Source organism: Herpailurus yagouaroundi, unplaced genomic scaffold (assembly GCF_014898765.1).
Source record: "Herpailurus yagouaroundi ecotype Mexico unplaced genomic scaffold, PumYag 67793, whole genome shotgun sequence".
In the NCBI taxonomy this organism is placed as follows: domain Eukaryota; kingdom Metazoa; phylum Chordata; class Mammalia; order Carnivora; family Felidae; genus Herpailurus; species Herpailurus yagouaroundi.
The window spans coordinates 18,843,683-18,857,968 of NW_024420586.1; the positions used below are offsets into that span (position 1 = coordinate 18,843,683).

General features: G+C 39.9%; 1 protein-coding gene across 2 annotated transcripts in view; it reads left to right on the forward strand.

Annotated features, from left to right (window-relative positions):
* Positions 1-255: 255 nt before the first annotated feature.
* Positions 256-14,286, forward strand: part of USP9X (ubiquitin specific peptidase 9 X-linked) — a 128,277-nt gene continuing 114,246 nt past the window's right edge. For both annotated transcript variants that reach the window (XM_040468837.1, XM_040468838.1), the window contains exon 1: positions 256-362. The gene's annotated coding sequence lies outside the window, so the exon portion shown is untranslated. The remainder of the gene's footprint in view (positions 363-14,286) is intronic.

The window sequence follows — 14,286 nt, forward strand, 5'->3', positions numbered from 1 at the left end:
CTACTGCAGGAGGAGGAGCAGCAGGAGGTGACGCAGGAGAAACGCACCGCCCGGAGCCCCGTCTGAGCCGAGCGAGAGCCCCGGCCCGAGGGAAGAAGGGGGAAGAGGGCCGCCAACGCCGCTGGTGGAGGAGGAGGCGGCGGCCGAGGCCACCGCTACCGCTGCTGCAGGGCGGGCGCGGCGAGCAGCGAATTCCGGCGCCCCCTGTGCAGCTCCCTGGTGTTAACGGACACTTTGTCGCCCGTCACCGTCGGGCCTGGGATGCACCCGGGGTCGGCCTTGTCCTAGGACTGAGTGAATCTCGCAGTTGCCTGCTGCCTCCGCCTGCCCTGGTTCTGAAGACGAGACGCCTGTATCGTGCGGTTAGTAGCCTGCCGCGCTGGGACAACGCGCTTTTCCGGGGCCAACAGCTGGATCCGAGTGAGGGGAGGAGGGCTAGGGGGGTGTGCGAGCCCACGGTACCACCCCCCCCACCCGCGGCTGGCCGCCGTCGGGTCCGGGGGGCTTACCCGCTCCCCCTCCTCAGCCCGGGGCTGGGCGACGGCGCGTTGCGCGGGTGGGGGCGCAGGGCCCGGCTCCGTGCCGAGCCGGTGTCCCGGGAGCGTGTCTGTGTGTTTTGGACTGTGAGGGAAAATGGCTGACGGCTTCGTCCCTCCCCCTCCTCCCCCTTCCAGTCCTGTCTGGGGCCGAGTGGGAGGATGGAGTCTCCGGGCCCGGCGTGCGTCCCCCGCATCGGCGCCCAGGGGGCTCGGTCGGCGGCGGGGGGCTAGTCGCCCCCTCGGTCCCCGGGCTTGCAGCTTGGTCGGCCCGCGGCCGCTCTCCCCAGTCTCGTTCCACTTGACACCAAACGCCATTACTGAGGTGGAGTGATTTGGAGCAGCAGAGCTAGGCCTCGGATACGCCTGGCTATCAGGCCCGACGACTTGTCCGCCGCCCCCCCACCCTCCCGCGATAACCGGCAGCTTCTCCTAGGCCCTGTGGCCTGGGAGCCTGAGCCGGGTTATCGGCCTCCTACACCTCCTTCCCCCGCTTCATTCGCTGAGGGCCGAAGCCGCGAAACATGTTTTGGATGCAAAAATCGCTTCCAAGCCAGCTTGGACCCATCACTTTTCTATTTTTAATCGTTTCTGCAAAAATACTAGCATGTGCGAGCTTGTTAATAATGAAACCTTCAGATTCTCGTGGTGTGAGGCTTTGGGTTTGATACATTGTTTATTTTTCATTCATTGTGAAATACTAAGAGGTACGGAGCAGGTGTATACACTGTTTTGTAATCTTTGTAAGGACTTCTGTGGCGACTGGAACATACACGGGAATTTTTTTAGGATTTCCAATAGAACCTTCTTAAACTGAGAGTATTTTTTGAAAGTTCCCTAGTTACAACGTTAATTGGATTTTCCAGCGGGCAGTTTACAGGTGTGAGTAATTTATTCGGACTGTCTTTGAATTTAACCGAGCGGGTTGTAGCTGTAAATATTCGTGCCTTATTTTGGGCGGAGGGAAATATTTGTAACAGTCTTTCACCGTGAATCCCCTGAGCCTCCAAAGTCCACATAACGATTGTATACCTTCATTTCTGACGAAGAATCTGGGGTGTATTTATTGATTAGGAAACTTTTCAGCAGGTACTTAACCTTGCTGCTCATGATCTACTCTTAGCGATTTATATGGTAAGGACTCGTTAACCACGACTAGCTTGGCTTTCTTAATCCCTACACTTGAATTTAAAAATAGAGACCGCAAACTCTGCTTTAGATCTCTCTGGTCTACTGATTCAGTGGGCTGCCATTTTGGTTTCAGCAAATGCCTTCCAAGTTCTTAAAGATTAAGCGTTATTGTTTAGAGTGTCTGCATAGAGTGAAAATCAGAAGTATTTGGAATTGGTGCACCAAAGGTGAACTCAAAATGTTTATTACGTTTTGTTTTCTGTATTTTGAAAATAAGGTATTTGGAGTATACGAATTTTTCCCCCTACCGTTTTTCCTATATGTTTTTTTGCAAGGACATTTAACTTGTATTTTTTAACGTGTTACCTTAATGTGCTCACGCCATTTCTTCCTTTTGTTTGCTGACCTTGGTAGTTTCTGAGAGGGAAAATTTCTGGAGATATTTAATAACAGCAAGAACAGTACATGTGAGAATCGAAATTCTTCAGAAAGTTACCTTACGGGCAGATTTTACTTTTCACCAAATTATTGTAATCTCTTTTTGGTGTTCCATGGTTCTCTTGCTAAATCAATGGAATGCTGAAGTAGGATTTACTTTGGATCTTTTTTTCTTCCAGGATCTTGAAATAAATTTTCTGGCCTCAAGAAGATGAGGGATTTCGTGGCTGTCTCTTCAAAGATAATTTTTTTTTGACGTGGTATTAATAACGTTCCTTACAGTTTTTGAAAATGTTCGTCGTGAATTTGCTAGTCAAGTTCTTGATTAGTTAGACACATACGTTCAGCTTATTTATTTGATAAGTTCACCTTTAGTGAAGTTTTTATATTTCAGTTTTAGAATTTTAATATTGAAACTAATCCTTGTTTAAATTAGGTTAAAGAAAATTGTTTGAAATATATGGAGGGAGGTGTTAAAGGATCAGTCCTCTTGTAAGTCTTCTGGGCAGTTAGGGGAGGGATCTTATTTTGTGGTTCTTGAGCTAGTTGGGTTGGTTTTTGTTTTCTTTTTTGAATTTTGAAATAATGTGATAGTTTCATGATAGATAGTCTGCGTTGTATTTTGCTTCTTGCTAGTATGTTTTCTGAATCTTGGAGTTTTTTTTTCTAAAAATTGGAAAAAAGGATTTTCGCTTTTTCTTATTGTAGCTGTGCTGTCCTATTTGTTACTAAGTTCTTGTCTTATAGGGTCTAACGTTAGTGTTTGGAAAGGGTTGATACGTTGCCCTCTGCCCTGACTGCACGTTGGAATCGCTTAGGGAAAAAAAATACTGATGCCTGGGTTTCACTCCCTAAGACCGATTAGGTCTGATACGGGTCCTGGGCAAAGGCTTACTTTAAAACCACTGTGGGTGATTTTCATGAGGTCAGGGTTGAACATCACCGTTAATGCTGTTAATATGTTCTCACTGAACTTTCAAGCAGATAAATAAAATGAATTATTTTGTCAAATGTTTTCAGTTATCAGCATAATTGTAATTTTTTGAGCATTAATAACCAGCCAGGACTATGTTAAACATTTGCCATTTATTACCTTACGTAGGTAGTGTTGTTTGTATCATATAGATGAGGGACTGAGCTCTGTAAACCAGTGACACTTCAACTACTGTGCCACATTAGTGAAATGACCCTGATCACTGTTAAAACAACAAAAAAATCAGTCTTTGGTTTGTTTCCTGAACCAGGTAGCTTTAGATTAAAATTTTAATAAAAATATGGCAATTAGCTGCAATTTGGGAAATAACTTGGTTAGCCAGGGAGGTGCTAAAAGCTCTGCAGCAAGTAGGTTCTTCCTCTTCCGTGTGTCTCCCAACATATTCTGGTTGATAGTTTAGTCGGTGGGTGTGTTTATGACTAAAATAATGTTACGCACTGTAACATTCCTAAAAGGTGCAAAATCCAGGCGTTTGTCTCCCAATAATTTATTTAAATCATCTCATAAATGAACACTTAGTATCATGTGAACTTCTATTATCTCAATTAGAAAATTCTCAGTTTTATTTAGCTTAGTTTAAAATCAGTGTAATTTTCACAAAAAGTTTTCAAAAGTAAGGGTTTCATCTTGCATTTTTGTAGTATTGGTCAATAATATTATGGAATAAATGAAGTACCAATAAACACCTTTATTTGGTGTTTATTTCTTGTAATTCTCTTGGTCCATTGTGTTAAATCTATATTGAGGCTGCGAGAAGAGCCCGCTAATGTGGAATCTATGAGCTTTCTTATCGTGTGTGACACAAGATCTGTGAAAGACCTTTCTGTTAATGATCATGTAGTCCTATTTTCTATGCTACAAAGTGTCACAAGGAAAAAAGACTTTGTGGAACTTCTGATATTCATATTGGAGTTTGAATTCATTCAGTTGTTACTGTAGAATATAATGACCACTGTTAATGTACTTTTAAGGAATAAGGTGTGAAAAAGTATACTGTTAGATATCTTCCCTGAATTTATTCTTCAAATGTGCCTGTTTTAGTCTTCTGGGCTCCAGTACACACACACACACACACACACACACACACACACTGTATGTGTATTTGGCAGCAGATGGGTTTTTGATTCTATTTCCAGTCACTAACAATGATTTTCTACCTCAGCTGCGTATCAGAATTACATGTAGAGCTTTTTCAAAATGTATTTTCCTAGATCTTACACTTTGGAAATTGTAGTTGAGTAAGTTTGGGGTGGAAACTAGGCATTAAAAAAACTCAAAAGAGAATTCTAATATGCAGCTAAGGGCTTCTTTGCACTTCATTTCAGGGAAAAGGGAGATTTGAGACTGAGTTCTGTGACCTATCACTAAGCAGTAATGTTCTTGCTCAAGCTTGATTTTGCCAGTCACATTGCCAAAAATTCCAGGCACAAAGTAGCAAAAAGTTCAGACACTAGGTTAATAGTTTGGAGAGACCAGGGTTCCAGAGTTTTATGTATATACGTACACACACACAGAAGACAATTCGTAATGTCTTACTGAACATCTTGGAGTTACGGTCCCAGATCTAGTACTAACATTATTAATATCTGTTCTAAGGCGTTAGTTTGCTTATTATCCATTCGACAAATATTTATTGGGCATCTACTATGTGCTAGGCACTTTCTAGAGATTGCGATTTTCTAGTAGCTTATGTTGTATGAAGTGAGGGGCATGGGACTAGCTGATCTGTGAAGTTCTTACAAGCTCTAATTTTGTCATTTATTGTGCCTCCTAGATGGAGACTGAATTTTGTTACAAGAAATATACCTAGTTATGGTATAAGCCAACGGAATTTTATTTTACATTTCAGTTTCTTTTAGTTAAATAGAATTTCATTCTGAACTCTGGTCTTCTCCAGTGAGCACGAATGTCAAGTACAGTAGAAATGGATTAGAATTGTTGCATACTGGGTTTAGGAGTAGCTGTACTTGACCAACGCTTTTACTTTTTGGCCAGGAATTACATACTCTGGTGTCAGCCATTCCTCTTGCCATTCCTTTTCTGTATTGATGCTCTGTCAGTTACCTCTACACCATTGGTGTGCTTTTCTTTTTGCTTTACTTATTTTATTCAGATGCTTTGCTTGATTTTTGTTCTCCAAATTCTTTTAGGTTAGTGGCTTTCATTTGATATCAGACTCCAGACCCTAAGTCACTTGATAGATCTCTAGCACCTAGAAAGTGCCTGGCACATAGATGAATAATTATTTGTTGTATGAACAGTCAGTTAACCATATTATATTCTGGTATGATTTCTCTTTCTTTCTTTTTTTTTTTTCTTTTTTTTTTTTTAATTCTCTTTATTGCGTGGAGTCCCTTACTTTGACCTGATAATTGTTTCATGATGAGCAGTCCTGGAAGGAGTCTTAGATCTACTCAGACTCCTTGTTTTTCAAATGAAGAACATGGCTCAAAAAGCTGCTGAAGTAACTTGACTAAGATAGTGTGTGTAGACTGCCTCCTGCATGAAGCTATTTCCGTATCTAACAAGACAGTAATTATTCTTGGGCTTCCATTACCTTTGTAGTCACTGTCCTAAAATCCACACTTAAATTCTCTCTGGTAGTGGATAATAAATAAGGTCAGTAATTCTGTCCTTTACCTTTTTGTATTACGGAGCATGTAGAATAATCTTGTTTATGATAATTGCCTAAATGGCAAAATCTGGAGGAATATTTGACTCCCATTATCTGAAACTACATACAAAATTGATGGGTCATCATGTTATGGCTCCTTTCCGTTTATCCTTCTGTAAGTGATCAATTATAAAAGTTTTGAACACTTTAGACCCAAATTGATTGGGCAACCATTATCAGAGGAATTGTTTTCCTTGGGATGATTTTGAGCTGGTAGTCTTGGATCCCATCCTTGGTTATAGAGCCTATGAAGTGGGAAGAGAAGAAAATTTAGGAAGAAAAAAAAGGAGTGGGAGAAGACTCCCTTTCCTACCCTATTCATACCCATTTCCTCCGTACTGACTTTGGTGTTTATTCAGAGTTTAAGTTGTTGGTTACATCTCTCATCTGGTCTTTTCTCTCAGCTGGTTACTTCTAAGAATTTCTAAGTATGTCTACTCAATTAACTTGGACACCAGAAAGCATGAGAATTATTACATGGTATTAGACCCCTTTGTATCCTAATAGAGTGTTTCATCTCTGATGAAGGTAGTGTAGAAAGATTTGGTTGGTCTCCTTGATAACACCTCCCAAATTTAAGTGTGAGATCAGCAAACTTTTCTGTAAAAAGCCATATCAGAAATATTTAGGTTTTGCATGCTAAGAGACAAAATTGAGGATATTAGGTCAATTCTCTGTTGATGAAATTCAAAATCTGATAATTGGTGCAATCATTTGTAATTCAGGCCTAATAAGAATAGAATGGGGAGGGGCTAATAAGTACAGTATTTCGCCTAATTGGGGATTAAAAAGTTAGTGTTCCCTGTCATCAAATTGATGGTACATGTTTCTTTGTAAAATCCATTCTCAGCACTGGATTTGGTCTGTGAACATAGTTTCCCAGCCCTGGTTTAGAGCAAGATTCTAAAGTCCAGCCCCCAGAGTTTGATTTAGTAAGTATGGAATGGGGTTCAACAGTATACATTTCTAACAAGTTCCCAAGTATGGAAACACCCTTGGAAAATTACTGGTTTAGAGATACTTCTAGCATATCTTAGCTTTCTTCAGGCTTACCATTGTGTCTAATTTTTCTTGAATCTTTTTTATTTTGTGCTTTGTTTTAAATTCTGCAATTGATATGTTATAAATGTCTTAAATCCTGCAATTCATATGTTAAACGTTTGTTATGTGGTAGGTGTTGTACCAGATGACAGGGATACAAGGTGAGCAAGACAATTGTTCTGTCATATATACCAGTTTGAATGAGTTTAAAAATCAATTTCTACAAACCATTAAGAGCTAGGGTCTATACCACTTTTTTTTTTTTAATGTTTATTTATTTTTGAGACCGAGAGAGACCGCATGAGCAGGGAAGGGGCAGAGAGAGAGGGAGACACAGAATGAGAAGCAGGCTCCAGGCTCTGAGTTGTTGGCACAGAGCCCGACGCGGGGCTCGAACTCACGAACTGTGAGATCATGACCTGAGCCGAAGTCGGACGCTTAACTGTCTGAGCCACCCAGGTGCCCCAAGGGTCTATACCACTTTGAAAGCAGGGCAGTGATGTTTGTTCGCTAAAGGAAAGCTAAATTGGAAGAGGAGGCATTACAAAATACTTCATTAATTTGATGTCTTAGGGGATATTGTTTTGTATAAGTGAATTTTTCATATCACCAAAGCTTCCTTTTAAATACTTTAAACCAGTTTGTTATTTGATGGAAAACTTTCTAAAGATGTTACTTTATAATTTTTCACCTGATTATGAAATTAATGTATTCTGTTAAAAAGTTCGGGGAGCATGAGGGAATAAAAAGCAAAACACAAACCCACCTCTGATAATTCCCTCATTTAGAAGCAACAGTGTTGCTTAGATGTGTGTTAGATCAAACGTTCTCATTGGTCACATAATTTACTAAGTCACGTATCCTCGTGTCTTCTGCCCTCTGCCTCTACTTACTCCTGCCTCAGGACTTGAGTGTGTGCCATTTGTTCATCCCGGCTAAGAGACAGTTTCATGTCCCTCCTCCCTCCCCGGCTCCTTTTTTAGATAACTGCTTTTGTAAACACTGCTCCAAACTTTCATCATGAAATTGATTTTAATATAACTTTCCAACTTAATTTCCTACCATGTTTTTCTTTATCTCCCCCCTCCACCCTTCATTTACTTGACTCTCCTAATGCTCTATACACTCCTTATTCTTTCACACTTCTATTATTTAATCCTTCAGTATCCTTTTTAGGGGTTTCCTGTCCTTTGCATCAGCTCAAGGTCCCACACTTAATATCCTTGATGGGGAACTGATTAGGGATATAAATCTTTACGGGGTTAGATTGTGCTCATTGGTTATGTTGGTTGACTTCATTCAGTGGTGACACAGGAAATTTTGGCAAATGTGTAGTAAAGCTTGTATGTGAAAGGTGAGGTATAATTAAGGATTTTATAATACTTTCCTGCACTCAGTTGGAAAAACTTCTAGGGAACATGTGAATCTGTTTAGCTTTGTAATATTTGACTTCTGTCATATTTTCAGGAATGCATTCTGTATGAAAAGGAAGGGTACTATGTAGGCTCTTGTGAAAATGACTGCAGAAAAACTCATTTACTCCTACTTAATCAGTATGTATATATCTATTTACTGTGTCCTTTGTAGATCTGTATTAATTATCCAATGTTCTTGAGGGATTTTGACTTGGAGCTTGTTGAGCTGGGGTAAAAGGGATTGTGATTCCAGGCTGAGGGTTGGAGGAAGAACCTAATGGTACTTCCTGCAGGTGCATTCCTTGTCTGACTGTGGATGTCATTATCTGAGCCACATAAATGTCAGCTGTCTTAAATTGCTCCTGCTCAGGGATTACCTTAGTTATTCCCAGTGCATCATGGGAGAAAGAATCATGTCGGTGAAAGGAGAAATCATGGAAAGGTTCTCTGGCTTCTATTCATCTACAGAGCCAGAAGAATCATGTTCAAGTACCTCCTTATCTCTTCCCACTTTTTCTCCAAATACCGCTCAGAATTGGGGTGCCTGGCTGGCTCAGATGGTGGAAACATGAGACTCTTGATCTCTGGGTAGTGAGTTCAAGCCCTATGTTGACTGTAGAGCTTGCTTAAAATAGAAAAATGCTGCTTAAAATTTACCATGCCAGTTCTACCCAAAAAAGGTCATTTTCACATACTTCCAGTCTGCTTTTCCAAGTTGATTTGTTGTTCTCCCACCTAATCAAACAATCCATACGTGATGTGGGTGCTCCAGCCTTTTCTATTTCCATTGCTTTACTTCTTAGAGCCTGACCTCTCCCTTTATGGCTAGCCTCCAGTGTCTAACTCACATGCCGTATACATGAAGTATTTTTTTTTTTTTTTTTTTAGTCGGAAAGTGGTCTTTACTTTCTCTGAATTCTGGTAGCATTTTTCCAATGTTTTTCTTTTGGCTTTAACTTACTCTACTACTTTTTGTGATTCTTCAGATACAGGCCCTGGAAGGTGGCTCTGAGAAGTTCCTGGGGCTCTGTCTTTTGTTAGGTGTTCAGAACCTCCCTCAGCCTGATTGAGAGAGTAGTATAGTGGGTAGTAAAGAGCTCTAATCTCAGTCAAAAGGCTTACGTTGCAGTTGTAATTACTCTATCAACTAGTGAGTAAGTTACTTAACCTCCAACATGAAATTGTAAAGTGAAGGCTTTGGATTGGGTGATTGCGATCTTACAACATTTGAATTGAATTCATTCATTTAATACCATTCTGGCACAAGGGATACAAAGATGATTATGACCTTCTAAGTTCTATTGTCAAGTAGATCAGGCAATTAATTACGTGTGATAAGTGCTGTGTTACATATGGAAATCATTGTAGTTTGAGATTGAGTGAGGTTTGCTCAGTCAAGTGTAGTTTTGTTGGCCGTGTGAATTAGAACAGGGACTTCTGGGCAGAGGGAGCAACTTGAGATCAGGATTTTTAACCTTAACATGATTGACAGTTTGAGCCAGATGATTCTTTGTTGTGTGAGGTAGCATCCTATTCCTCCCTGCCTCTACCTACAAGATGCCAGTAGTACCTGCTCCCCCACCCCCCTGGTTGCCAACTCTGTCCTGGGGACAAAATTGGAGGACAACTACTTGAAACCTAGGCATGGAAGTGAAAGTATAGTGTTTTAGAGAAAAGTTACTAGTAGAATGTAGATAATAATAATAATATATATATAATATAATAAGTTACTAGTTACTAGTTACTAGTAGAATGGAGATAATTGGGAGAGAAGGGATTGTGGGAGGTGAGGCTAGATCACGAGGGCCAACCTTGAGTGCCACATTACGGCACTTAACGTTTTTAGAGTAATGAGGTGGACCCTGAAATTAAGTGAGAGATGATTAGATTTGGGGTTTTGAAAGAATACTGATGGCATCAGGCAGCCATGTCGTAGGAGAGTTGGGGAGCCAGGAGGAGTTGAGACAGTATTTTTAACACTGTGGATGATAAGAGAATGGTTTAGAGAATGGAGTAAAGGAAGGATGATAAGGGAATGGTTTAGGGAATGGAGTAAAGGAAGTGTGACACCTGGGACTCCCTCGTAAGAGGGAGTTGCTGCTAATTTGACTTTGGCTCTCACTGAAGAGAAGGCTGAGCTGGAAAGCAAAGCACCTTTATTGTCTCTCTTCAGCTCTTCCTCCGTCTCCAGTTTCATCTCTCCACTTGAGAGCTTCTGTCTGTTCTATCAAAAGGTCAGAGAGGAATCTGGGTTATAGGATGACTGTATTTTTATTTTCCCAGTGTGGCTGTATTACTTAAACAGTGGATTGTCAAAGTACATGCCTTTCTTACCATCTCCCTCCCCTAAAATGTAAGGGACTAGAATCTGGCATCCAGAGAGTGTTAACTGTTGGCTTTCCATAGTTTGTATAGGTGTTATTTTACAGCTTTTAAATTAGATATACAGAAGTAGATTAATAATCTTACTGTTTAAACAATTGTATTAATTCCATTGGCTCCTAGTTGGGAGGTTTTTTGTTTCAAAACAGCACTCGTATTTGAAGTGAAAAAGGTGTAGTCAGTGGAAGAGTACTGTTTTAGTTTCACTTACTGTGCTTTCTTTGTGTTAACACTTAATTCTTGGGACCTCACTACTATTATCTGTAAAACCATGGTGTTGGACAAGAGATGACTTTAGCTACCTTTTTTTTTTTTTTTTTTAGTTAATAAATTTTATCTTTAGAGATGTGGAAGAAACTGGATTCCAGAGAAGAAAAATTTTTAAGTACAGGAGCATAGGAAAGGTAAAAAAAAGGGTTAATAGATTTAGGAGTTGTTGAATTTGTATTGACAAGTAAAGGGAAGGGTAATAAAATAATTTGAGTGTTTCCTCTAACTTGTTTTTCCTTTGTGTGTCTTTGTGTCTGGATTTTTCTGGAGGGCTTTATTTTATTTAGATTCGTATGGGCTAATTGTGCTTGGCCAACAGCTTGTAGTATGAATTTAGGGACCACAGAGTTGGTAGCCAGGATATAATTTCTTTGCTGGCAGAGCAGCTTAAAGTTTGGTTAAGTTTTCATCTGAAGTCTAGCTTAAGCTTTAAGGACAAACTGCTGTTAAAAACTGATGTAGCTAGCTAGGGAAAATAATATTCAGGGGAAGTTGTTTTTTCTGAATCGAGGATGAAAGTATGCAGATAAATATAGTAGCTGTGATTTGTCTGGCGCAGATGGTTTCAGAGAAAATGTACCTTATTTTTCGTCACTACAAGAGAAGTAGCAAAAGAAGCTTATTTTCACTGTATATCATTTAGGCCAGCCATTCTCAAACTTAATGGTCTCAGGACCCCTTTATGATTGTGGAGGATGTCAAAGAGCTTTTGTTTACATGGGCTTATATCCATTGAAGTTTATTATGTTGGAAATTAAAATGGAAAAAAAATTTGTGTACACATTTAGAAATAAAACTCCTTGCATCTTTTTTTTTTTTTTAACGTTTATTTATTTTTGAGACAGAGACAGAGCATGAACGGGGGAGGGTCAGAGAGAGAGGGAGACACAGAATCTGAAACAGGCTCCAGGCTCTGAGCTGTCAGCACAGAGCCCGACGCGGGGCTCGAACTCACGGAGTGTGAGATCGTGACCTGAGCCGAAGTCGGCCGCTTAACCGACTGAGCCACCCAGGCGCCCCAAACTCCTTGCATCTTAATGTAAAGAATACTTTTATGAAAAATAGCTTTTCCAAGAAAACAAAAATTACTAGTGAGCAGTATGGTATTCTACATTTTTGCAGATATTTCATTTGGCTTAGTAGAAGAAAGCTGGCTTCTCTGCTTCTGCCTTCAATCTCTTGTGATAGAATACGTCATTGTAGCCTTTGGAAGCACTGCACTGTATACTGGAGAGAGAATGACCGTGATGATAGCATATAGTGTCATCTTATTGTGAAAACAGTTTTGACGTCTTGGGTCTCCTGAAAGGGTCTCAGTGGACCACATTTGAGAACCAGTGTCTTAGACAACCAAAGGAGGTTTGACACTATCTTTTGAGTGGCTTGCCTACTATAAATTTTTATTTTTTTTAATTGAGATATAACTTAGATACAGTCAAGTCCACAGATCTTGTGTATAGCAATTTACACATCTGTATAACTACCATTTAGATCAGTGTATAATTTCCAGCATTCCAGAAGGAATGCACCTTCCTGCTCCCCCAAAAGAAACCCCAATACTCCTTCTATCTTTCAGTGAATTAATTATGCATGCTTTTTGTGCTTCACATAATTGGAATAACACAATATAAACTCTTGTGTCTGGCTTCTTTTGCTCCACATAAGAATTTCTTCTTTTTGTTACTGGGTAGTTACTGTATGAAATACACCATGATGTATTCACTGTACTGTTTGTGGACATTTGGACTGTCTGTGGTGTTTCCACTAATTATAAAGAATGTGCCATGATCATTTTAGTACGGGTCTTTTGATACACACCCAGAAGTGGAACTGCTGGATTATAGGATATGTATCTGTTTAGTTTTAATAGATACTGCCAAACAGATTTCCCAAGTAGTTGGTTGCACCAGTTTAGAATCCCACCAATGTAGTTCATACGGCTCTTCCTTAACAACACTTAGTATTGTCAGTCCTTTTAATTTTAGCCAGTTTAGTGGAGACTTAGGAATATCTGATTGTAGCCTAAATATTCATTTGCATGTGTCTAATGATGGTTAGAACCTTTTCATATGCTTACTGGTATTTTGGCTATTTAATTCTTGCTGCCTGTAAGATTTGAAGTTTGGCTAGTAGACAGCTTGAAGTCTCTAGTGGCTCACAATCACTAGCTGACAAAAAATATCAGTTGAGTGAATTGCTGAAAATATGAGATATTTTCTAATGAATTTATTAGTGATAAGGAAGTTAAACATTACTGTTAAAACTATGTTTGGCTTTAGAGTATGTCTGGAAAGATCTTCGCTCTTGAAAGATTCAATACTTCAGATTAAAATATGGCCTTTAGAAATAAACCATGAAGGTAAGAAATAAGGGTTGGTAAAGATGTGGAGAAAAGGGAACCTTTGTGCACTGTTGGTGGAAAAGTAAATTGATGCAGCCACTATGGAAAACATTATGGAGGTTCCTCAAAAAAATTAAAAAATAGAACTACCATCTGATCCAATAACTCCACTACTGGGAATCTGAAGAAAATGAAAACGCTAACTTGAATAGATTTATGCACTTGCATGTTTGTTGCAGCAGCACTGTTTACAGTAGCCAAAATACAGAAAGAATCTAAGTATCCATCAGTGCAGTGGATAAAGAGATTGTGTACATATATTCCATTGTGTGTGTATGTACAATGGGTTGTTATTTCAGCCATAGGAAAGAATGAAATCTTGCCATTTGTGACCGTGTGAATGGACCTGGAGGGCATTATGATAAGTGAAATCAGTCAAAGACAAACACCATATGATCTCTGATATGTGGAATCAAAAAACAAAAACCAAGCTCAGATACAGAGAATAGATTGGTGGCTGCCAGAGGTGGGTGGGCGTGGGGGAAGACATGGATGAAGGGAGTCAAAAAGTAAAAAGGGGGTGACGCCTGGGTGGCTCAGGCTTTTGAGCATCCATCTTTGGCTCAGGTCATGAACTCACATTTGACTTGCTACTTATGGTTACTCTTTCAGATGCAGCTCATAGGTTCTGAGAAGATTTTGTAGATCTCCTCTGCCTTTGGAGAACTTATTTCTCTCTTTTCCAAGCTTTTTAAAAAAGTTTTTATTTAAATTCCAGTTAACATGTGGTGTAATACTAGTTTCAGGTGTACAGTATAGTGAATCAACACTTCCATATAACACCTGGTGCTCATCACAGGTGTACTCCTTAATCCCCATCACCTATTTAACCCATCCTCCATCCAAACTTTTTCTAAGGAAAGATCAAACATACAAAAATGTGAATAAACTCCCATTAACTAGCTTTATTTTTAGGGCTGTTCTTTTTTTATATACCTTCTATATTTAGAAGCAAATCCTGGGGCCCCTGGGTAGCTCGGTCAGTGGTCTGACTCCTGCTCAGG